The sequence below is a fragment of the Rissa tridactyla genome, chromosome 14, assembly GCF_028500815.1.
Source record: "Rissa tridactyla isolate bRisTri1 chromosome 14, bRisTri1.patW.cur.20221130, whole genome shotgun sequence".
Classification (NCBI taxonomy): domain Eukaryota; kingdom Metazoa; phylum Chordata; class Aves; order Charadriiformes; family Laridae; genus Rissa; species Rissa tridactyla.
This window is the reverse complement of record NC_071479.1, coordinates 5001789-5026837: the sequence shown is the minus strand read 5'-3', so window position 1 is coordinate 5026837 and position 25049 is coordinate 5001789. Positions and strand designations below refer to the sequence as shown.

Genomic DNA, 25049 nt, shown 5'->3' with positions numbered 1-25049 from the left:
CAAAAGGTTGATTTTGTTCTGACAATTCCTTTGAGGTGACAGCAGTCACTCACACTCCGACTAGAAATCTCACTTCCCACAGAAGATGCTCTTTTTCCACCATAATAAAAGTTCCTCCCAGGCCCCATTTTTTTTTAGCTCTCTAAGGCACAGAGCCATAGGAAACGGGGGCAGCTACACTTTTATCTGAAAGAAGTTCCTTTTTTTTTTTCTGTTGTTGCTTAAAAGAATATGACTGTCACAAAAAATGTCGACAGGAAAAAAAATAACAGTGGAAAGAGCTTGACTCAATGTCAAGAGATGTCTCAAAATGCAAAAACTGTAGAAATGCTGCAGAAGTTAAACGGTTGCTTACAATGATTCACAAAAATGAACTTTTAAAGGAGACACAGGAATGACAGCAAGACAGTCATAACGTGTCAGGAACTTGCATCACTGGACTTGTAATTGCTACAATATTTCCTATCAAACTACTTATACTGCAATAATGCCACAGGCAATCACCATTGGCAGAAATACTCCGTGTGTGCGAACAGACAGACAAACAGATGGAGCTTGGAAAGCCACCATTATTCTAAACACGGAAAAAATCACACTTTGGAGGGAGTAACATCTTGGGGGGGAAAAAATGGTATTTCATAGCTCAGCTCGAACATGTGCTCTCTCAAAAGCAATGTAGCGACCCCTAAAGCGCCGGGTTTATCCCGGAGTTCCCATCGTTCGAACACCCCAGGATCAGGCTGGGCCCTGTCCCAGGAGGGGCCGAGGTGGGGGCCCGGAGCCGCAGCCCCGGGAGAGCGGGAGGGCGCAGCTGGGGGCTCTCAGGCCAGCGCCAGGGGAGCCGGGGCCTCTCCGCCAGCCCCGAGCTCCCGGAGTCTCATCGAGGGAGAGGTTACGGAGGAGCCCGGGGCGGGCCGGTGGGAAGCGACCCTCGGGGGGGACACGCAGGGCGTTGCCAGGGCCCCTCACGTGCGCCTGGCGGCACTACTGTTTCTGACATAAAAACACCCAAACCCTCCAGAAAGGCTCTGCAATGACACCAAACCACACAAATACTCGTATTTTTCTAATAGTTTAAACTTTGCTCAAATCTATACGCTGCCAGACACCACCTCCCCGACAGGAGCCGATGACGACCCGCTGGCCCTCGCCGTTTCGGCGACATTCCCCTTCGTGTCCCCCTGCTGCCGGTGCACGTGCTGGCCGCGGGGCCGGGGGCGCGGCAGCTCCGCCGGACCGAAGGCCACGAGGCGCCGCGGCCCGGACCCCGCGCCGGGACGGCCGCCCACCCGCCCCCCGGCAGCCCCGCTATCGCGCCCGCCCGCCCCCCTACCCCTCGATCGACCTGCGGCCCGGACCGGCCGGGGCTGCCCGGGACGAGGGGGGGGGGAAACGGCGGAGGCGCGGCAGCACCGCCCGAGGGGCCCGCGGCGGGCACATCCCCGTCGCGGGCCGTCCGTGGCCGCGGGGCCCCCGTCGTGCTCACCTGCGGCCGGCGAGGCGGCGGAGAAGCGCCGGTGCCCGTCCCGGAGGGGCCGCGGCCCCCACAGCCCCGCGGCGAACGAACGGACGAGAGAGCGGTGGCCGCGTCCCACAGACAACTTCGCCGCGCGCGCTCGCCGCCCGCGCACGCGCTGCCCGCCGCCGCTTGGGCGCGCGCCCCGCCGGCTGCCACGCAGGCCGGGCGGGCCGGGAGCGCGCGGCGGGCGGGGCGGTGCCGCGCGGCGCTCTGCCCACCTGCCCGCGCGGCGGCGGCGCGGAGCGGGGCCGGTCCCGGGGGAGAAGGGGGGGCACCGGGGGGGGGGGGGTGTGTTTCTGCGTCCCGCCGTGCGTCAGCGCCGGAGCCCGGCCGCCCCGGGGGAACAGCGCGAGAGCGAAGCCGTCTCCCCGCCGTTGCCTTTCCGCCCCCGGGAAACGACGGTTTCCCCGCGGCTCGGGTGTCGGGAGAAATGCCCGCCGCTCCCCTGCCCGGACAAACCGCCGCGGCGGACGCTTGCGGGGTTTCCCGTCCCGGGATTAGCCTCTTCCGCCGCCGGCGGGGCGAGCCGCGGGGCGGTTGCACAACGGCGTAGCGGCCACAGCCCCCGTCGCTCCGCTGCCGGCGGCGCCGCCGGGGCCGCCCGGGTCGGTGACCGTGTCCCGGCTCGCCCATGGAGCTGGAGCGTTTCACTGCCGCGGCCGCATGGCTACAGCGAAGCACAGACGCGGTTTCGCAGGAATTGAGGCCTAAACGGGTCTAGCCCTGAAATGCAGATGGAAAAGCCCTCTTTCCCAAATCCCTGCGTTTTGCAGATGAAGACAAGCCTTAGTACTCTGTGTGTTTCAGTTGAATTTGAACTTGAAATTCAACAGGATCTTTTTTACAAGTGAACAAAAGCCTGAAAGTGAATTTCACAGTAAATAAAAATGAAACTAGCAAGTCTCATCGAATTGTCTAACCGGGGCGAAAGGCGCACGGTAGCCGCATCGCTGGTGAGAGGTGCCATTGCTCATATTTTGTTAACTTTTGTACTCTGAGGCCTGGCTCCATCAGAAGGTGTTTGCTGGTTCAACTGGGAAACTCCTAGTGCTGTCATAGCAGAAAGTGCCAGTGCCAGCAGCACCTAGAGCAGTTCAGCAAATGAAACAAGCCGGGCAAGCAAAAGCACCTTTCGCCAGTATAACTTCATTTCTACTCAGCCCTTTGCCACTTAAAAATAACACTGTAAAAAAAACCAAACAATCCTGTAAGGAAGACAGGCTGAATTGCTGGGAGCAGTGGGTGTGGAGCGATGGCAGCTGCAGGTACGAGGGAGGGGGTTCAAGTCAGCCCAGCTCATCACGATGAACACCAGGCTCCTGGAGCAAAACCACGTGTTCCTTGGGACATGACTGGCGGTTTCACCTCATTTGTCCTGTGCCTTGGCTTTCACCGGTTTCCCGATTCCTTCAGGTGCCCTGCTGCTGCATGTCGCTGTCTACAGCGACAGTTGGGCATGGTGACGCCCTTCCATCAGCAGCGAGCGTTTGTTATTTCTGTTCCCTGGGAGCAGCGGGGAAAGGCCCGGCTCTGCATTCTGTGCCTTATGTTCATGAACACACAACTTCCCGGGAAAGGCCCGCAGCCTCCAGGGAGGGCAACGCTGGGCTGCTGCATCTCCTCGCTCGACTGCCTGCGTCACCCACGCCTACACCAGCGCTGCGGGGGACCCGCCACCCAGGCAGCTGGGTTCAAACAAGTCACTTTTTCCAGCAGACTCCACTCGCATAGTTTAAACTCCAAAGTAAGTCTCTGTTTTGCAGAACCTGAAAAATCGTGGCAGGTCTTTGCTCAGATGGCGTTGTTTATCCTTCAAAACTCCTACTTTTAGGCAAACATTCTTGCTAAAGCAGTGCCACCTCTGGCACCCAGAGAGACAAGAGACTGCAGCAAATGTTTGCAGGACATTCGGGTAGTTTTGTAAGATTTTAACTGTTTCTTCTGGAAATGTCACTAGGTTTTGTTTTTGTTGTAAAGTTGTTTACACAAAGCTAATATAAATTCAGTGCATTCAGTTTGGGTGAATATAAACATGATCCTTCCAGGGGCTCGAGTTGCTGATACGTCTCACATTTAAGATACTGTAGAACAGCTTCTCTCTCCCTGAGCATTTCTGATAGCGTAAAGAGTTTTCTCTCAAGGGTACAGATGCCTGCACAGCTATGCAATGCTTCTCACTAGAGACGGAGCAATAGACACAACAGATGGAAACTAAGAGGCCACCTGGTTTTAAAGCAAATCATATCATCAATCTATCAGTACAAAATCTGAAACATGGGAAAGTGCTTAGAGAAACAAAATGAATTCAATTTTTTTTCTCCAAACTCAATTTTCCCAAGGTCTGTTGATTTACCATTTGCAAAAATGCATTTCTTTCTCTTAAAAAGAGAGTGTCAGTGCATTGAGGTATAAGAACTTAAGTGTTTTACATCAAAATGATGAGCAAAAAAAGATCTTTTGTTACGCTGCCACAAGTTACCGTCTTTCTATTCAGAAAAGCTGGTTTTAAAAATCTGCATTCTTGTGCACAGCTTCAAGATCCAGGTTTTTCATTGCTAAATTAGACAGACCAGACAGAATTACTTTAGATTATCAACAGCAACTCAGTTAGGAAAGAAAATGAAATTTCCTCAATTAAGTCTTGACAGAAATAGATTTTCTGTCATAGTCTATGCTACCGTCCTGTGTGAAATTCTCTTTCAAACAACCCCCAAAGCGAGAACTTTGAGAAGACGGTTACTTTACTCCTTCCCTGTGGGGGTGCCTGTGGCCTGGCTCCCCCGGCGCTGTCACCTCCCCAGCGCAGCGACACCTCCCTGCGAACACGACGCTCTGTGCCCTCCGATGGCAAGGGTGGGCTTTGTGTCCCCAGAGTCTCCTGAAGTGTAATAAGTGCATTTTATACGTGTCCATCTAAGTGAAGGTTGCACCATTCACAGATCTCAGCTAACCATTTTCATTTAATCAGTTTAATTGTCTTATACAGTTCAAGTAGGGGCTGATGTACATTTCAATCCCCAATATTTAAAATCCCACCTGTCAAAAGGAACTCTTGGTAGCTAGTGTAAGCCTGAAGACCAGCCTGTAAGGAACGCAGGACTACATAAATAAAAGTATTTTAAATAACCTCAGTTTTAACCTAAAATAAGAGGATACAGTCTTCTATGCCTCTAAAGCTTTTACGGCTAATACTCACATGGTTGCAGAGCAACCACCACCTCCTCATGATTTACAGCCTGAATGTTTTAGTACTGACCCATGGCTAGCGAGGCCACTTCATCTTAATTGTCCCAACAGAACGAAGCACAGTGAGTAAGCGCATAATATCAGTAGGGGCTGAGAAAATTAAACAGGAAAATTCCTGTGTTACTCGTGGGTATAAAGATTCCCGGTAACAAGTCTGTTTTGGGAAAACTAGAATGATCTTGACCCAAATCTTTAAGGATTTTAAATCAACATACAGTCAATTTGATTGATTTACTTTATTCTGAGTGCTAAATGCAACTGTCACTGTATCCTTCATCCTCAGTCCATTATCAATAAAATCCTGGCATTACTGACTTAATGTATGCCTATTGACTTATTTGTTATTTTCCATTCTTAATAGCATACACCAAGGAGACTCTGCTAGAAGTTATGTTCCGGGGAAAAAAAACAACCCCAAACCCACAAAACAGCCTTCTTAAATTACAGAGTTTAAAGAGTGTCCGTTTTCCAGCAGTAGCTGGAGACGACGGGCTGTGAATTTCTCTTTGCACAGCCGTAGCTGCAGCGTGTCTTCTCCGCGCACACACACTACACGCGGGCTGACTTTCACAGCGTGTCTGCAGCCTGCATGCTCGCTTCTCATATTTCTGTAAGGTTCGTGTCCCAGAGGAAGCATTAATGCTAAAGGAATGCATACCAGTGTGGAACTAGTCTAAAAGTCAGTACAAAATCTCTCCAACAGATTGCTCAGAGAAACACCTCTTTTTAACCATATTTAAAATCTGTAGATTGATCTCATGAGCATTTGTGCAGCAGTTTACTCTCAAACTGATAAGAATGCTGCAAAAAGAGAGAAACAGAATCAAAGGAGATTAAAAAGCGCCGGTCTTCAGGAAGATAAGGCAACCTAGAGCCTCCACGTGACCCAGCGAACGCTCCAGCTCGGCCGCCTGCGGATCTCATCAGGGAACCAGATGTGACCAGTGGCAGAATATCCTTCGCAGCGTGAGATCTGGAGTATGTGATTGCCATCCAGGAAAGGGGAGATGGGAAAGTATGATGGAGAAAATGTCCTTTTTTTATAGAGTTTAATTGCTTAGAAGAAAGACACATTTGCTTTTAAAGAAGAAGGGATGCTAGAAAGCAGGCCCAGGAAGGTGTCTGGAGGAAGCAGCAGAGGGATTTTTCACATGGACAGAAAATTTAACATTGCCTCCTCTTTTATGGTGATTGTATATTTTAAATGATTAAGTGGCAGTGGACAGTTCTCATTCATTTCTTTGGTCAGTTGAAAACAGGGTGGGGCGGCACAGAAAAAATAGAAGAGGCCTGTTGTCCCCTACTAGCAGGGCAGGAAATTGCGAGTTTTCATTCATGAATTTTCTCATTCTCCTGTGTGGAGAGGACAGCAGGGGAGAGGTGTTTCGCCCCAGCAGAGCCCCTCCGCGTAGCTATGGGGCAGAGGGAATGCCTCAGTGTCGGCCATCGCACACTCTCCTTGTTGCATCCCGGCTGGCTGTAGGGCCGTCCCCGTGGAACTGTCGGGTGGTACCTGCCACCACCCCAACAGCAAAGAGAGCTCATGGCACGAGCTCCACGTTGCGTAGCAGGGGCTGTGGGATGGCTGTTCCTGTTGCTTTTGTGGGAGGGCAAGCGGAAGATGGAGTTTTTCAGGCACACAGGCTTGCGGTCGCTGCTTATTTTGGGGAGAGAGGGAGGAGAAGGAAGTTTGCTGTGTAGAGCAGGAGCTGGGACACCGAGTAAGCTGTGTGTCCTGCACACACGGATTTCACTCACTGTGCTCTTGAGAGAGAAGGAGTTGTGGATGCCTTGTCTCAGCCTCTAGCAAAGGATTTGGAGATGAAGCCTGTGCCCTTGAATTTGTATTCAAACAAAGAACAGAGAAGTAGTGCAGGGAGCAGAGTGCCGGGGTGAGGCCCCCAGCAGCCTGTGTTGCCAAGCAGATGGACTGCCGTGTTCTCAATCAACCGCAGTTTTTAAGGTCATGCCTAGATAATGAGCATCACAGCACTCAAGCCTACAGATCATGAATATATGGATGAATATTGACTCATGCATTTTCCTTTCTGCAGCTCCGTTCATGTAACTTCCCCTCTGCTCCAAAGCCAGCACATCCTCCCTTTTGGTGTCTCTGCAGACTCTGCACCACCCTCTGCCCCCTCACAGCTCCGGAGCTTGTCTGGCAGCTCCGCTCTTGACAGCATGTGGTCACTGTGATCTCCCCTGCGGCTGGTGTCTCCCATGGTCCTCTTTTGGGAACTTCGTAATATGGAAGGAGAAAGCAGATCACACAAAAAATGCCAAGCAGTAAAAGGTTTTCTTGAGTTAGATTTCAAAGTCGCACAAAAAGGTAATCCCCAGCTCCAGCACCTGCTCCTTAATGTCCTTCATCACCACTAGAAGGTTGTAGCTACTGGTGAAAACACAGGTGTGGCTGCCTTTGATGATAGAGCAGGACCTCAGCAACAGGCTGAACAACTAGGATTCACGCTGCGCTATGAGACGCAGTCTGTGTGTCAGTCTAAGGACAATGCAAAAGGGGTCAAAAGAGACCTATCTAAACTTCACATCACCACACACAGGCCAGCTGGTCACTGCTGCTGCCACCACCCTGAGAGGCTCCAACAACAGGGTGGAGAGGAGGAGGACACTGGTGGGAAGGAACCCAAAGAGGAGACCTGAACCGTGTCCTGCACCATTGATGTGGGCTGTGGCCAGACCCAGAGCGGATCCACACAATAGGGAGAAGGAGTCTCACAGACGTTTCAGGGTCACAAATCTGAAACATGCTGTGTGGCACAGAGCAGAGGGAGACAGAGGCATGTCACTTCGGTACTTTCTGGGGTACGTCTCCTGGTGTGCTATCTGTTCCACCAGTTCTCTTCTCTTAACCATCTTGTTGGCAGAAATGTCAGTCCTAAGTGAGCAGGAACCTAAGGCCTGCTTTGAGAAGCAAGACTGGCCACACCACATATGGAGCAATAAAAATCAGAAGCAGCACTATTCTGTTGCTGTCTGAGCTCTAAGCTGCATGCCACACTACTTGTGTTACAGCTTACGTTGACATTTGTGCTGGAGTTTGAAGCACCTTCATTCAAACGAGTTGCCTCCCTCTTGCTTCCCTGGGACGGGTTTGAATGGGGCTGCCTGGGCTGGAGCCGCAGAGCACACTGACACACGTAACTGGAGAGCTTGGGCTCAGGTGTGAACTCAAACCATATGTTAAGCTGATAGTAAAGGTTTACCATTCTAACTGCTCCATTACTGTGTTAGCAAAGGCACAAGCTTTACTGCTCTGTCTCCCCTATTTTCTTAATGAACTGTCTTAAGCTGGCCCCTGTTTCTATAGTGTCTCTGGTCATTAGTGAGACTCACATGCCTTCCCTTACTCAGCCATGCTGGAGTTCTCTCTTTTTTTTTTGCAGAGATGTTCTTTCTTAGAGTTCCATGAGAGAAAAATAAAGAAAAGGAAAAAAGGGGAGGAGAAGGGGAAGGGAAGGGAAGGGAAGGGAAAGGGAAAGGGAAAGGGAAAGGGAAAGGGAAAGGAAGGGGAAGGAAAGGGAAGGGGAAGGGAAGGGAAGAAGAAAAAAGGAGAAAAGCAATTGAAGCCAGATTGAGCAGCTCTGGCTTTAACAGTCCTAGGCCCTTCCCCTATTTTCCCTGACATTCCTCCTCGTGACCCCTTCCAAGTGTTCTGGGCGAGTTTCGCAGGAATGCAGTTACGCTCGGTCTCTGTGAGCACGGCCTGTTATTCAAAAGGAGCTGGCAGAGCTTTCCAGCTTTCACAGCCAGATGTTACAAGTGTGACCCTGCCAGAAGCTGCATGCATGCACCTTCCCATTCTCAGCCCCCTGTCACAGGGGATCGTTTCTGAAGAATCTGTTCTGGGTAATACTTTTCTTTTGTGATTTGTTCTCTTCTTTACTTCTAAGATCTGCGCCAATGTTGTATAATTTCACAGCTAAAGAAAGTGGGATGAATTTTGCCATAAACTTCAGTGGGAGCAATATAGATTACTAACATGGTAGGACTTCTGGGTCCTACTCATAAGTCAGGACCCAAACTGTGCTTGGTGTTGTGCAAAAAATACAGGACAAAAGAAGGTTCCTGCCCAGAAAAAGCTTGCAGGTAAGTTTTACATTTCAGACTAACCATATGGATACACAGAGACAAAAGAATGCAAATGAAAAATGAGGCAATATTGGTTAGCGTAACACACAGGGACCATACAATATCAACAGCTCTTCTTCCATCTTTTCTTCGTCTCTTCCATATATTCCTCTACCTTATTAACAGTTATGGTGATGCATATACCGAGATGTGCAGCCAGGATCCAGTTCTTTAGAAGTGCAGCAATATATCACTACACACTGATTGACAGCATTACAATTTTATGGGTATAACTTCATGTCCCACATGACCCACACTTACAGGAGGTCTAAACAGCCACTATCGGTCTTATCCAACCTCCTGTCTCTTCTACTGCTTTTCTTAGTTTTGAACTAAACTATAAATTCTGTGGGACAAAAACTTTGTCCATTGTAGTAGCACATGGGATTTCTGACCACTGGTACACTCTCTAAGAGCTACTGCACTACAAATACTTCACATACGTCTTAGAACTAATGACTTGTCACTTCATTTAATTTATCAAGATGTCAAATGGAGGCTATACTTTACCTCAAAATGAGCAGAGGTGGAGGTGGAAATCATGACGTTTAAATTTAATACCATTTTATGATCCCAGGAAACATGACAAATTTAACCTTTAAGATAATATTTTGAAAGGAAGTTAAAATAATTGCATAGCATAGTTCTTAATGTTAAAGTGTTTTCTGTCTCTCCAGTGAAAGGTGCTGCAGAAATGCAGAGCATTATGTTTATTTATTAATAATCTCGCAAAGAAATTTTCATGATCGCCACTGGGGACTGTCTGACAGGTGACACAGGCGACCTCCTGCCAGGAGTGACATCTCTCCCCTACAATTTACATTCTCTAAATGATTTGCGATCAAATTACTTACAGCACAGATCAGCTTATCCCCCCGCTATTCACTCTAACAGCACCATATTCAACTGTTTGTTCCATAGGGCCATAAAAATAATAATATGGAAAGTCAGTGCCTCTGCTTCCACGGTATTCCAACATGGAAGCAGCACATTGGCCAGGAGATCGATTCCTGCACTCATTTTCTCAGGCACTGGGATTTGCATCTCGGGGAGATGCAGGTCATTGGCTTGAAAAGAGCATTTTGAGTTCACGTTTTGATTGCACAACCAGATAAACAAACGAAGTGTCCCAATTAGAGGGAAGAAAATAATCAGCCTGTGGTTTGGTGGTACAGGAACTGAGTGGACTAAGGAACAACCAGATCTGGAACAGTCAAAGGACAAATCCCAGACATTTATTGGACGTTAGGGAGACTGTAACCATCAGCGGCAGGGAAATGGTTAAGAGAATATATTAAAGGTGCAAAGGGTCTCCCGACCTCTGCCACTGTCAGTTCTGTCAATGGGCCTACAGATGCTAGTGGAATAATTATGGCCTATATTTAGATTATGGATGCACCGGGCAGGGTGAAGGTTGAACATGGGGAACATGGTTGTTTGCAGTTCATTAGCGATAGGAGCAGCCGAGGGTGGGAGGAGGGCACTGAACTGGATTCATCCCACCTGGAGTGCTTGTGCTGAGCTGCATAATGTCAGGGAAAGAGATCTGATTATATGTGGAAACAAAAGCAATAAACAACTGCGTTCAGACTGTCACACCCAGTGCGCCGAAGAAAGGAAGGAAGGAAAGAGAGGAGAAAGCAAGACCAGCCTCTGGCGCTCAGCCACACTGTTCCTGTACGAGAGAATGCAACGGCCGCTGAGCAACTGGCCAGGGGGAAAATGCAGAAGGGCTGATGAGGGCCCCGTGCATGTGATTGTTGGTGTGGTGTTTGCACGCGTGTGTGTAAGACAGAAGAATCATGTGGTATATAAAAAGTTGTCTCTAGCTGTATCCCGTGTTCACGGTATAAACCTGTGTGTCTGGGAGTGCTGGGCAGCTGAGGTGTGTGGACAGGGGGATGCACAGCAATAAGACAAAGAAGGGCTGCATAAGCAGGAGCTAGAGGTCAGGGAAAAGGCATGGCTAGTGAGCTCAAAAACGTGTACTGTGCAATGCCTGGCCAGGAAAACACTGGGGCTGTCACTAAGAAATAATCTCAGGTGCCTCTTGTGCTAAGGCCCGTAGAAAAAAAAGTAATTGACACAAAGTAAAGGACAGAAAATAAAGTGACAATGCAAAAAGGGTGGCCATGGCTCATTGCAATGTGAGCAGCCCTTCTCCACAGCCATTATTTGAGTTTGTCAATGATTAAGCAAAGGTAGGGGAGCTAATATCACAGCTACAGATCAGGTTAGGAGACTGTGAATTTTCCTTTAGCTAACTACTGAACCTCGAAACCAGAAGGAAGCTGAGCCCCAAATGAATTGAAGCCCAGAGCACTCACTGGAGAGTCCACTGTTGCTTATTTAGGGAAGAGGAACTGCGTGCTCTGTGTTCTGCATTTCCCCCGCTGTTCTTGCAGTTCCTTTTTGTCTTGGAAAGCAACCCTTAAAACCTTGTGCTGAAATTTGCCCAAGTATAAACTCACCCCCATTATTCCAGGCCAGGGCATCGAGGTCTGTTATGAAACGCTGGCGTTTATTGTTCTAGTCCTTTATTCACATCACCAAATTGTTTTTGTCAAGTTCCTAGGTCTTTCCAAAAGAGCCAGCAAATAAGACCAAGGAATGCTGTGTTGCAAAGTAAAAAATTCCATCTCAGATCTAAAGCATGTTCTCTTTAGGGGAAGAAAAGAGAGAACGCATGAGATCAACATGGTTTTGTGGCACGTAACACCACTGCATATGACCATGCCAACACTGGAAGTCCTTGGTGGTGCTGCTGTGCAGGTCTTTAGCTAGTGACCTGTTGACACAGCTATTGGTAAATAGCAAGCCAGGTAAAGAGGAGGTTGTAGAGAATGTAAAATGGAAGCCAGGTGCCACAGCATCACATTGCCTCTTCAATGCAGACTAAAAATGACTGACAGTTTCCCATCACACAGACTACACGGGGCCCCAGTCAAATGGCTGGCAAAGTTTCATTACTCCAAGACACTGGGGATAATGAATTCAGAAGTTTCTGAACAGCTGCTTTTCATGGATCATTTAGAATTTGTGATGCAAATATGAAAAATCCATGTTAAATGCCCTCAACTAATTGAGTGGAGTACAGCGAATACAAAAGAACAGATCGCTGACCTTGGTAAAAACAGCACAAAAGCCTTAATCTGCCCAAAGAGACCAAGAAGGTAACTGAGGAGTAGAAGAGAGCAGAAGCCTGAATACTCTCGCTCAGGTTCCTAATTCTGCTTGCCAAGAGGTAAATACAAGACTTTGCTTTTGGGAATATGCAACAGTCCCTAAATCCCTTCCTTATAAACCACAGCAATGGAGAAAGAGGTAGGTGGGAACCGGGATTCTGCCAAATTGCCAGTGTCAAACTTGACAATTCAAGGCAGAATTTGATACTGGGAGAGAAGAAAGAAGAGTATCTTTTAGGAAAGGTGGGGAGATGTTTTTTAATAGCTTAGAAGGCACAAGATGAAAGGAGAAGAAAGGCGGGGCTGCGTGGGAGTGGGGCAGATGGAAAGCAGGACTCCTTGGACCACTGGGGTTGCAACACTGATGCTCACATGCAAGTGAGATGGAAGATGCAATACTGGCAAAACTGAAAACAAAGAATAACTGTGGCTTTCCAGGCTGACATGGCAGAGCTGTTCACCTTGTGAAAACAAGGAGTTCATGTTGTATATTGCAAATCCCTAACATTTTTCCTTAGCTAGGTATATGCTCCAAAGGTATTAATTGTTAACCATCAGCTGCCTGGATGAGGGGCTGTTATTGCTGAGTAGGCTGGACAGATAAGACATGGCTCTCCCAAGTCTCCCTGTATGGAAAGCTGCAGCAAGGTCCAGCAAGCGAGCAAGTCTCCCCAGTTGTAGTTTTCTAAAATTGGAACGTCACGTCTGCTGGGCTGCACATACCAGCTCTGGTCCTGTCAGCTGTTCCTCACTTTATCATCATGTTCCTTCAAGAGAGACCAGATAACTGCTCTCTTGTTGCTACAGGCACCACCACACCTTTCCCAGGTTGTGTCTATGAGGAGCAGCAAAAGAGAAACACTGGAAACAGTAGAGGCCAATCTATTATTTATACCCAGCTACTCCCTTTGGGCCTGAACAAGCAAAAAGCTCGCTTTAAAGGCTTATAATTCTTGGTCAGATTCCAAGAGAGACAAAGGGATGTTGTAAAAAGACTTTCATATGAGCTTGGTAAAACACTCTCCTAGGGAAGAGGCAGCAGGTTTCCTTTGTGTGGGAAGGCAGGAGGTAGGCGATTTTGTTTAAATTTACATTCACAATGAAGGATTTTCCTATATGTGTTTCAAAGGCACTCATTCAAATTTACATTTCTTTGAGCAGTTTTCTGCATTTGTTGGGTTTCGGTGCCAGTGCTAAAGCAGCAGCCCTGTTTCATGCCCTCTTGAGTCTGTATCACTCAGGAAGTTGGAAGTGCTGACTCAGCTCTCCAGAGAGCCTGTGAAGCATCTCTGTCCTCACTGTTTGCAGTTCTCAGTTGTGAATAACCACAGAACAAAAATGTTTTGGTGCCCTTGGTTCAAATGCTGGGCAGATATGGGGCTTTCTTTTAAACAGGAAAGAAACAGGGAGGTACCACAGTGGTGCCATTGTTGTCAGAAATAAGAGCAAAGACAACTGAAGCGTCCAAGTATTGGGAAGAAAGCAGGGTCGCAGTCAGGTGTTGTGCCAGAGGCCTGGGAAAACACTTGAAACGTTCTTTTGCTACACTAGTTTCAGCCGAGTTCTAAATGCCCAGAAAGGATCTGGAAGGTTGCCAAGACAACAGCGTTTTGAAAACCACAATGTTCAGGTTTGGGTGGGGATGAAGAACGTGTTCAAGTTATTCTGCAGCATCTGGAGTCATGAGCCAGCAAGAGAGTACACGTGGTCGGCAATGCCCAGCAGGAACTGACACAGCCGTCACAAAGTTCTATTATTCCTTTTACTCAGCACAAACCACATGTTTTTCATTATGTCCAAATTGTAAAAGAAAATACATACATATTAAACAAAAATACCAGAGTTGTGTGAATGTGTGTTTGGCAGTTTGCATTCAGGTTACAAATACTCACACTGTGTATTTCAGAGAAAAGCTGTTTTACAAGGTTGTGATCTGCAGTCAAATACTGCGAGACATGCCATATTCTCAGACATGATTTCGGCCCGCATGTCCTCAAAAAGCAAATAAACAAAATCAACTAAACTAAATCATCCTGCACTTCAACAGCTTGGTTGGTTTGGGTAGATTAGTGCCTTGGAACAAAGGGGCTTATGGATCAGAGACCTCGCCAGTTTTCTGAATGTTTTAAGCCTGGTTTCCTAAGGACGCAAGACTTCTGCATTCACACCATCCATCTGTCAACTCCCCCCACCTTTCCCACCCCCTATCTTTTTGACTCGCTGGCCAATTTTAAATAATTTTATGTAATTTGGCAGGCAGCTGAAGGAGGCTCCAACACAGATTTCAGTTTGACAAAGTTTATGAAAAATCAGTGGACTAGAAAGTGATCAAATGAGTGTCCTTGCTGAGGAAAGCAGCCCGACAGCCCCCCTGCCCGTCCTGCTGGGCAGCTGCACACGAAGGCACGGTCCCTTACCCCGTCCAGCCAGGGAACAAGGGGGGCTGTTGTGCCCCAGCGGGGGCTGAGTGACATGCACACCTCAATGCACTTGTCACCATAACTGCAGCTCACGCCACTGGGGTTTGGATGTAAAATTCTGCCGCCCCTTTCTACAAGCACGTGACTCCCTGGCATTGTGCACGGCCCTGGATCTTGCTGTTGAGAAATCTGCGAGAACAAGCAGTAACTGTTCAGCAGCAATATAAGTTAAGGTAGTGTTTACACCATAAAAGTATGCTGTGCTGGTGAAACATGTATAGAAGGAAGCAGTATCTGAGAAAGGATTGTTTTATGAGGGGCTGACTTTAAAATGACTCATTTAGCACAGAGCAGTAATTGTGACTTTATTAAAAATCACCATGTTCTGGAGTGAACTCCTTGGCTCAGCTACATGTCCTGCCAACTCTGGCTTCATCAGAAAATAGGCCTTGCTGAATTCCCATGGAAAATTTCTGGAGTGGGTCCCAACTTCGTCTCCCTCCCCAGGGACGCTGCTGGCACCCTGTCTGCGTGCGCGGCGGTGCTGGAGCCTGATCCTGCCGCGGTGCAGGTCACCCCTTCTGCTGCTTTTGTAACAGCTTCCTGTTGTTATTTTTGTTCCTCCACATTCATTAGGTACATTTTGTGCAGTGCTCAGACACTGCGAAGTGCTGGTATTAGATTAAGCAAAAATGCTCATTTGAGATAAAAATCAGTGTTTTCACAAAAAAATTGCAAACTGCAGCCCGTTACCAGCCTCTGCCAGCGGAGCAGGTACCAAGAACTGCTGGACACTCGGGGGCAGGACGTTTAGTAGAAAGAGCACATAGCCAAGGAACAGCAAGTGTGGGAAAAACAGGACTTCTTGTATTTAAGTTTCCACAGCCTTTAAGAGGATCCAACAAATTCAGATATAAACCAGATTGCTTCATATTTTAACTTTTAAGCGTATGGACTTTCCACGGCCAATTTAAAACTCTGCATCAAACTGCTTTCTGCTCTCCCTTCCCCCGAAAACAGGTTTTGGGGATGGAAATACTGATCTAAACTAAATCCCAGGAGCCTGACAATCCTTCTGCAGAACTTCCCTGAGACCCTGGGATGTTGCCAGCTTTAAGCGATGGAAAGGAAGACTGCCAGGTCACAGGGCATGCCACAGATGGGATTTGACTTCTAAGCAGTCATTTAATTTAGGCCTGGAACAAGATTTATGGAAGTGAAATCACAGAGAAAGAAAAAGATACAGGGCTGGGGGGAAGAGGCAGGTAGATGTGAATTCAGATGAGACAAACTCCATCTGAAGGGTGTAGAATATTCCTGTGAGGCTCCTAGTTTCCATCTCTGTTTTACGGATGGGGAAACTAATGCTTCAAGTAAAAAAATCCATGCTAGCAGAGTGAATAATAGCAGAGGGAAGAATAAGGACACACAAGTCCTGCTGTCCAGCTTTACATCCTAAGCCGCCTCCTTCTCCACACACTGCCTCTGCAGGGAGGATGGGGGTGAAAAGTCAGAAATTTTGTGTGTGTATTATTTTCTGCTTGTAACAAAAACAAGGCACATCCACAACTGGAGATTTAAAATTGAGTTGGTCTTGCGGACACATTGGGCAGGAGACGTCTTGCCAGCAACCACAGAGAATCTCCCCCAGCACGATCCCTTCTTGCATGTGATCCCAAGGCAAATGAGGCCTCAGCACAGCGAGAGGCACAGGTATTTCAGTCACGTTCCCTGGAACAGTTTCACCAGCTACCTCTAAGGCAGTTTTTGTGGCTCCTACTGTGCAGCACCTGGCCCAGAACCAAGCTGGTCCTCCTGAGCGCTTGTCATTTTCTCTCTTCCCTCTCCTCCCCTCTTAAACAACAACCAAAAAAAAAGGGAAAAAAAAGAAAACAAAACTGTTTCCCCACAGGCTGCAGACGTAAGTAAGATGCAGGTGCAGGCTGCACAAAGCTAATGAGTTCAAATCCCAGCTCCCCGCGCACCCTCATACAAGATGCCCAGCCCTTTGAAGAGTAAAAATGAAAAGAGAACAAGCACAAGTGCGTGCACCTGTAGGAGATGGCAGGCTGCTCCCTCCTCCAGCCAGCGATGCAGGTGGACAGGACCCCACTCCAGGATGCCACGCTCACTTCGTGGCAATGCCTTTTCCTGAAGAGTTTAAAAGCACGACTTAAGTATCAGCCTTTGCAGCACTGCAGTGAAGCTGGTCGTTATTATCCCCATTTTATAAACGTAGAAACCGAGGTGCTGGGTAGAGCAGGGAACTTGTTTGTCCAGATCATGCAGTCTGTCAGGGCAAAGACAGAGGGTGGCTGTGCACTGCCTGGTGTGCCAGCCTCTTCCCCGTCAGCTGCAGTCCTTGAGGTTTCAAAGCTCAGCCAAGGACCTCAGTTCCCTCATTCTCTGTGGCAGTGACTGGCCACTGTGGCAAATTTAGTGTAGAGGGAGGAAATGAAAGCTGGTCCTTTCCGTTTTGGAGTAGTGGGAGCCAGGTGAGACTCCTAATTAGGCCACGTGTAGCAATGTGCCCCCAAATGTCCTGTGCACAGCACAGCTCACGGGTGCTTTCCAAACTGGGACCCACAAACCCCCTGCAAGAGAGAAGCCTGAGTGAAGACCAGCTGTGGATAGAGACGAACCAACACCTCCTCTTCTATCTCGCTTCAAATCATTGTGAAGTCCTGTACCTCACCCTGTCCCACAGGGAAACCACCTAATAGCAGCTTTGCTGAGGAGTCCTGGCAGCGATGGGTGTCTTAATCACTGCAAAGCTTTGAAAGTCAGTGGGAGGAGAAACATGTTCCTACAGCTTTAGCTGGTGCTTTCCAGAATAGTCTCTTGCTCTTCTGCTGGCAGCTTAAGTGTCTGCTACTATTTTGCCTCTTTACTACATATGGACAGAAAAGTAAGCTGCCTCCTTCCCCTACCCTCGACCAGCCAAGCTGCTGCCGAGCCCTTGCCACAGAGGGTGTAGAATATTCCTGTGAGGCTCCTAGTTTCCATCTCTCCCTCCAGGCCTGCAGCGTTACACTGCTTGCACTGCCCCGCACATCACTGCACTAACCAGAAAAAAAAGAGAGGCTTCAGCCCTGCCCTTGCAGAGACCCAGCTCCAGATCCATGGTGTTCATCTGTCCTCCCTGCCCTCCCAAGGGTCTGCCTTTCCTGCTGCCTCTGCCCAGCATCGCCTCTGCTCCTCCGGGCAGTGCTGTGAGCAGTCAGCCTTTCCCCACACTGCGTTCCAGTTCTGGGCCCCACGGCAATCCTGACTCCATGCCCTGTTTGACAAGCCTCGTCTCACCCTCCTCCCCACTCTCCAGCCATCAGCCCTCCGCATGTCACTCTGCAACACGGCAAACTTTACTTAATCCTACAACACCCCTCCTGTACTCCAGGCTGGTGGGCACACAGGCTTTTGCTATGTGACATTCATGGTCACGTGCATGCCCACTCACAGGCAGTCCCACAGAGCTGTGCTTTTACAATGCTTCATATCCAGAGACTGTAAATGTGCAAACCCCAGAAACAAGGACGCAATGCCCACACCCACGTGCCACTGCCTGGGTGAAGACAGAAGCCATTAGATCCTGCAGACAAGAGTGGACGGGTGCTGAGATTCCCCAAAGCCCTGCACACGCGCCACTGAAGAGGAAGAGAGCAGCCCCCAGTGCCCCTGCTCACCCTGACCCTCGGCTCCGCAGGGCCGTGTCAGCTGCTTGGCTGTGCAGACCCAAGGCCAGTGGAAAGCCTCCCCGCCTGGCTGGAGGTCTGGGCTGCTCTGCGCTCAGTCAGGATCATGTCTTGGTTTGCGTGTCACTCAGGGCAGCTCCTGCCAGTGCGAAGAGCTCCAGCACATGGGGAAGCCCAGAGTGCCCAGGCTGATGGCAGCACCCAGCCTGGGGGTGCTGGGGGGAGAGACACAGACACTTCTCCCCTCCCACAAATCCCTCTTCTGCCTCCTCCCATCTGTATTAGCTGGTGGAGACTTTCCTTTCTCTGTGGTGGGTTTTTTCATTTGCAAAGCCCTGGTTTATTAAAAGCATGTGGTCCCACAGCAGGCTGCATGGAGGAAGTGGAAGGAAACATGCTGGAACCGGGGAGCGGGCTCTGCCGTGGTAGGTGACAGCAGGGTGGGAGCACCAAGAGGGGCCCCAAGTCCTGTCCAGTTCCCCAGAAACTCGGCTCTAACAGCCCTGGGGGTTGGGAGATCCAGTTACCCACTGGACAGATTCCCCTTGGCTGGTCTGCCCAGAAGGCAGCAGGAGGCTCCTTGATTCTTGCTGGGAGCAGCTGATACTGGTGGAAGTTAACCCTTTCACCTGCATCCCAGTTAGTGTCGCACTCCACAGCTGGCTGGGCAGGTGGGGTCCCGCAGGCTGGGGCTCTCCACGTGGCTGGCGGGCTGGGGAAGCCCCTGCTGTGTGTCAGCCAAGCGGCGCTTCTCTGCAGTGTTCCTGCCTGAGCAGCTTTCCCCACCTTGGCTGCTTTGCCATTTACTCACCAGGAAATGTTTCAGCTTCGCAGAGAGTTGCAAAGCACTTTCTGCTTCTGGTTATTAACCTGCACGCAGGGCTGCAAGGGGTGGCAGAAAATAGGACAGGAAGCCGGGGGTGTGCTTAGCCGCAGTTCAGGCGGCCCTGTGTGCATCCAGCCACAGCGTCGCAGCTGGTGACAAGGGGCTAAATCCATTCTCCGTGCAAACAGGTGTGACTTGCTGTCCAACCCCAAAAGCCAGCATAAAACCAGGCCTGAGGTGGAGCCCGTGGGGTGGCAGTACACAGAGCTCCGAGCTTAGACCAGCTGCCCGTTTCCTCGGGGAGCTGAGCTGGAGCTCTGGCCAATGTGCCTGATTTCCCTCTCATTTATTTTAGACTTTCAGCAAGACATTTCCACAGCTACTCGCGATTTACACCAGTGGGAATAAGTGATGGTCCAGGCCCCTCCTCCCAGAAGCCTGGCTGTGGTTCCTCAGATTTCTTCCTCGCAGAAAGCATTGAGAGTCCATTTTTTCCCTGTTAAATCATCTGATTTTTTTGGCTCCTCTTTTGATAGGAATTCTTTCTCTCTTTTGCATTAATTTTGCCCAGTTCCAGCACTGACCCATGTTTATGAAAGGGGCTTATGAGCTGTAATGTTAACTAGCCTCAGTTTGCTGATTCAGCAGCAGAATAAATAGGTAATTACACTCTGCCATATGTGTCTCTAATTCCAAATAGATGGTGTCCAAAAGGCGCTGTGCATTACCAGCGGATGACTGGAGTTGGGACTGTAAAAATGAGTAAATTGGTCCCCAAGGCCAGAAAAAGCTCTGTCAAATCCCACTGTTTATATCATACTGAGTGGCTGACTTGTGGTTATTTTGTAATTTAATACTGCTAAATGTCAACGGGAAATCCTTTCAACTACAGTTTGATACCTAGTGACAGAAAATCATTCAAGACTTAGACAAAGCAGCTAGCTTGGAGAGGTGCATTTTTTTCTTTTAATCTTTGCATAAAGAGTGATCTTGGAGCAGCTGCCCTGCCCTGGAGGGGAGAGGGCAAACACCCTTCCTCCCCCAAAGCTGCACTCTTCCTATGCCGTGCCCAGGCAGCGACTGTCAGGCGTTGGGCAGGGCTGCCTGTACCTCTGTTTCCTAGAGCGGGAGTCGCTGGGCTCGGCGTTCCCTGTGCCACCCCAGTCAAGCCCAGCTGGGAAAGTTTCTTTACTCCTTGTCCTGCACAGTGCAGTGTATGGGACCAACTCTTTTGCCTACATGTTTGTTTATAAGAAAACAGAAACCCCAGAATGGCCGCATTCCACCAATGCTTCCTGTAAACAAATCCAAATATTCACGCACACGCAAAGGCTGCTCGAGCTAAACTGGGGAATGAGCTGCAGAGAAGAGATTGCAAGCAACTTGCAACATGTCTCTTTCAAATGAACTCAATCTTGTACACCATGTTAAATAAATATCACAGAATCACAGAATATGCCTAAACTCGCCCAAAGCAGCCTGCTGCACTGCATTCAAGATGCTGCCCTGCCCACCCAAAGAGCTCCTTGAACGACTGCTGCTGGGGAGCCATCGAGATGGCAAACAGGAGTCATCTGTTCTGGTGTTTCTAGCTGCTGGTCACCTCCTCAGGCAGGGACAGTCATCCCCTTTTCCCTGGGATCGGCGCATCACAGTGGTGCATGTGGCACGGAGGAAGAGGCTCCGCTCAGAGCCGGCTGTGCGCGGCTCAGGGAGACCTGCCACCAGCTCTGCACCTTGGCAGGAAATTGTGCCCGGCGCTTGCCATGGGATGGCACCAGCCTGTGACACACGTGGCAGAGGGACACTGACCACAGCCCAGCCCGGCCACACGAATGGGGAAGAGTTTTTCCTTTGTGTGCAAACACAGAGCTCTGCTTGGTACAGGCTCGGGCTCTATTTCCCCAGCTCTTTCTGCTGGGCAGCAGCAGCCATGTTTTTCAGGGCTGTTGTCCAAGCAGGGTCTATCGCACCTGATATTCTTTGCTCAGTCTGTCTCCAGCAGCTCTCTCATCTCCAGGGGCTGAACAGAATAATTAGAGGTCTGAGAGCTGGACAAAGCCTGTCTGGTGGATGGGGTAATTTACAAATGCTCAGACTGTCCACACTCCTAAGCCAAAGGGGAAGCTTAATTAGAGGCACAGGAGGAATTCATCTGGGAGAAAATTAGGGCTGAGAGAAGCCCCACCCCACCAGAGGCAGAAGGACACCCTCAGTCCAGCCTGCCCTCTCAGAGAATGCTCCTGCTGGCACGGGCCAGGGAGCGGGGCTGTGCTTGGAAGCAATGGGCAAGTGGCGGCCCTGCGCCTAAGAGCAAAAAAAGTGCAGTTGTCCGCTCACTGACTCTCTGGTCCCTCCTGTGCTGGGAAGCTCTGACAAGATGCGCCGCACTAGCTCGAGCATCTCTCCAGGGCTGCGTGGCCCGGCCTTATGTTGGCAATTGCCAGCTCAGGCTAATGGGGTCTGTGGGGAAGCTGTTTCACACTCAATTCTTCTGTTATACGCTGTTAGCTGCAAAGTGGGGGGAGCTGCACAAGCTGCTCAGGCAATATGTCTGCACAGATCCCACAGGATCCTGTCTACTGCTCTTCCGTGATCCCTTAGGATCCAGTCCGCTTCCTCAGGTTTAGGCCAGTGGCTTCTAGAAAACAATGACTGAACAGCTCAAGCCTTTCTCTGCCAGGCTGGGGGAAGAGCGGAGATGCACAGCAGGAGCTGCCTGACTCCACGTAGCATCAAGGCAACGGGCACCAACATACATTCAGACCAGGATAGAGACTGTACTGGGAGTGCGAGTGGCTGGTGTCGCAGCTTCCGGGCCTGTGCCAGCACTTACAAGAAAGTACTTCAAAGGTTTTTTCCTTACAAGCTCTCCAAAAATCTGAAGAAGCCCTGTGATTTAGGAGACAATATTCTTCTCCCAGTGTCTCCTCTCCCAGTCTAGGGGATGGAACTATTTTGTGGCAAAGGCAGCCAAAGGCTGGGGCACAGAGTCCTAGATCTGCTCCAGCGATTTGCTCTGGGGCTTTAAGCAAATCCTTTTTGGCCCAGCTTCTTGCAGGCACCTGACAGAGACAGGAGCCAGTGTCTAAGTGCATTCCTTCTCTCAGAGTTTTACTTTCCCCATTTGTAAGCTTGGTTAATACTATCTCAGCCCTTCCTGGGATGGTGTTAGTCTTTATTAGTACATTTGGAGCATGCCAAGATCTGCACATGAAAGAAATACGATAATGCAATGATACTGCGTGATTATCTGTTGGACTTGGAGGCTCAGCCCTCACCCTGTATCCAGACTTGGCAGCTCCTGGCATCCCCAGAAACACCAGTTAAACAGCTGGAGCGCTGAGGGGAAAGTCAGCAACATCCGTATCAGAGCGCTGGAGAGGTGAGCAGCTGCCGTTCTTGACAGCCCCAGTACAACTTTAAATATTTCCATTCCTACAGGACTGTCAAATCCTAATTCCTACTACATGGGCAAAGGCTCCTGAATTCCCTCTCTAATTGTGCAGCAAGATTGAGGAGAGGAAAATGCCCATCACACAGTGATCACTGTCACCCCTGGAGCCCCAGAGGGGTTCCCCTCCCACCTGCAGCATGCTGCCATGCTGTGCAGAGATGGGAAGTTTGTTTCCTTGTGGAGCCTAATCTGGCCCCTTGGCTCTTCTGATAAACAGCTCAACGTAGGACTTACTCAAGGTAATTCAAAGCTGCTTTCCCACCCTCCCCACACAACACAGAGAAAGTTGAGGGTGGGTCCCCTGCTCTGCCTAGTAGCCTGGATACGGCGTAAGTGCTTTCTCGGATAATCCTTATTTTTTCCTCATAATTAATCTAGGTCCTGTGTGGGGCTCATCCCTCCTATCACTTTCTAAATTCAGAAACTCAAGAATTGCAACCAGGAAAAGAAAGTCAACTCACCAGCACAGCTGAGCTGAAATAAGCGCTGCGCTAGCCCGGCATACGGAAGATGAAGTAATCTTTAATGAGGATTTGGGGTGCTACAGTATCACTTTGGCATGCTAAGCAGTGCCTCTCACAAACTTACTGTTGAAAAACACAGCTGTTTGTGGGGCTTTGGGCACCTTGCAGGAGGGGTCATTCTGGGAATGACAGTCATTCCCACTCAGGCTGACTCCCACTCAAATACCATTAACTTCCCTGGCTGGCAAGGGCCGAGTCAGACATTTTCATGGCAGGCCAGGCGCTCAGGTTATGACTAGCTCTGGCACAACCCGCCACCGGCTTCTACTGCTGCTACCTGCAGCCAGAGAGGCACAGGAGAAGCGTGGGATGTCTCTAGCCACTAAGAATTACTATTCATGTGATCGTTCTTTCCCCATGGCCTCGTTTGGCCTGAAACTCAAATTCCACAGCACCCACACTGTGCTGCATCTTCACGCTTTGCTCCGCCCGAGGCCGCTGGGACACGTGTTGCATGCACACCGCCTCCTCCAAGTGGCGATAAGGCTGGGGGAACTGAGATATGATGTGTAGGGGGATTTCCTAGCCTGTAATAATATCTCAGATTTCTACTTTTGAGTTCAACATGGAGGGGAAAGTCTAGTTTGCACAATAGTCCCTGTAAAGCAAGGCAGCCGCCCCTGTACAGCAGAAACAGCTTCACTCTGATGCTCCCAAAGCCAAGCTAACTCCTGAACTGCTTACCTCTAAAGCTCTCTACAACAAGATCCAGCCCTCTGGGGTGCTGAGGGGACCCATGAGACAGGAGTGTGTGGCTCCCCCGTGTCCTGAGAAATAACAGCTGAGGACACTCAGTCCTGGTTTGTTTGATGAGGTCTCTGGGTGGGCCATACCTCCTGAAGTGGGTCCCTCACACTGAGCATGGCTAGAAAAAGGGGCTCTGGTGGGCAGGTGCAGAAGAACAGCTTTGACAGAGTGTGAGTGGCCAAAACAGTCATTTAGGAATATTGTCCTGGCTGGGGAGGTAACGTGTCCCGGCTCCAGCCCAGCAGGGTGGCAGGGACAGGGAGAGAACTCCTCAGACCTGCAGGGATGAACATGGAAATAGGGCTGTGTGTGCTGTTTGCCCTGGGGTAAATCATGTTTCGGGGGGGAGGGCTCAGTGAGGGGTTGTCAGACACGCGGCTGTGCTTTGGCAGGGTAGATCTGCCCTGTCACCCCAGCCTGAAGTGACACCTGCCAAGCTCTTCCACTCCGGCTGGGCAAGATTAAAGGATGGAGTAGCTGGCGGTTAAGGCTCAGTTCATTAGAAAGAGTCCTGTTAATTGGGTATTAACTAGCCTCTGCTGGGGATCGGGGACACATGGGCTGGGAATACAGGAGCTGCAGCGTGATGCTTGTCAGACATTTGAACTTTGGCAGGCTGGTGTAGCTGGCATGGGGAGGGCAGCCCAGCCCTCAGCTGGCATGTCAGGCCATGCCCCTTGGAGATTCACGGCTGCTATTGTCTTGGCCAGACTAATCCCTCTTACTGGGATGCTGGTCTGGTTTTTCTTCCCCGTCCCAGATTGTGTATCACACCTCTTGGGCTTTCCTCAGTTTAAAAATACATGTTTAGGGCTTAATCTGTGCTGCTCTAGGGCACAAAGACCAGGCTGGCCCTGAGATCACCTGACATGAAGTCCTGAAACAAAGCCCTTAGGGCAGAGTCCTCATACTCTGGCACTAAAGTCTCAATTCCTGTCGCCTGGAAACATAACAGGATTGTCTCCGTTTAGTGGGATTATGTCTGAAAAAGCCTTTTGTTATTGCCACTCTCTGCTCCAGGGTTGACAGCTGAATCAAACCGGATGGGAGTCCCACGGTCAGAGCGAGGAAATGGTGGAGGGCTCCTGGCTCTGACATGGGTTGACCTTGGACAAGTCACTCCATTGCCCTACACTTGGCCTCTCCTCCCTGGGGCAGAGGCGAGGGATAGGCCTTCAGAGATCAAATGCCTTTTGCCCTAGACACGCCAGGAAGCTGTGTGCAGCTCGAGCAGGGGCAGGGGTTATTGTCACTTCTGTCCCTCTTTGACCTGAGAAGCAA

General features: G+C 49.8%; 1 protein-coding gene across 1 annotated transcript in view; it reads right to left on the bottom strand.

Annotated features, from left to right (window-relative positions):
- Positions 1-1667, bottom strand: part of NEK6 (NIMA related kinase 6) — a 63731-nt gene extending 62064 nt beyond the window's left edge. Inside the window, exon 1 of the mRNA XM_054220232.1 lies at positions 1487-1667. The gene's annotated coding sequence lies outside the window, so the exon portion shown is untranslated. The remainder of the gene's footprint in view (positions 1-1486) is intronic.
- Between the last annotated feature and the right edge of the window lie 23382 nt (positions 1668-25049).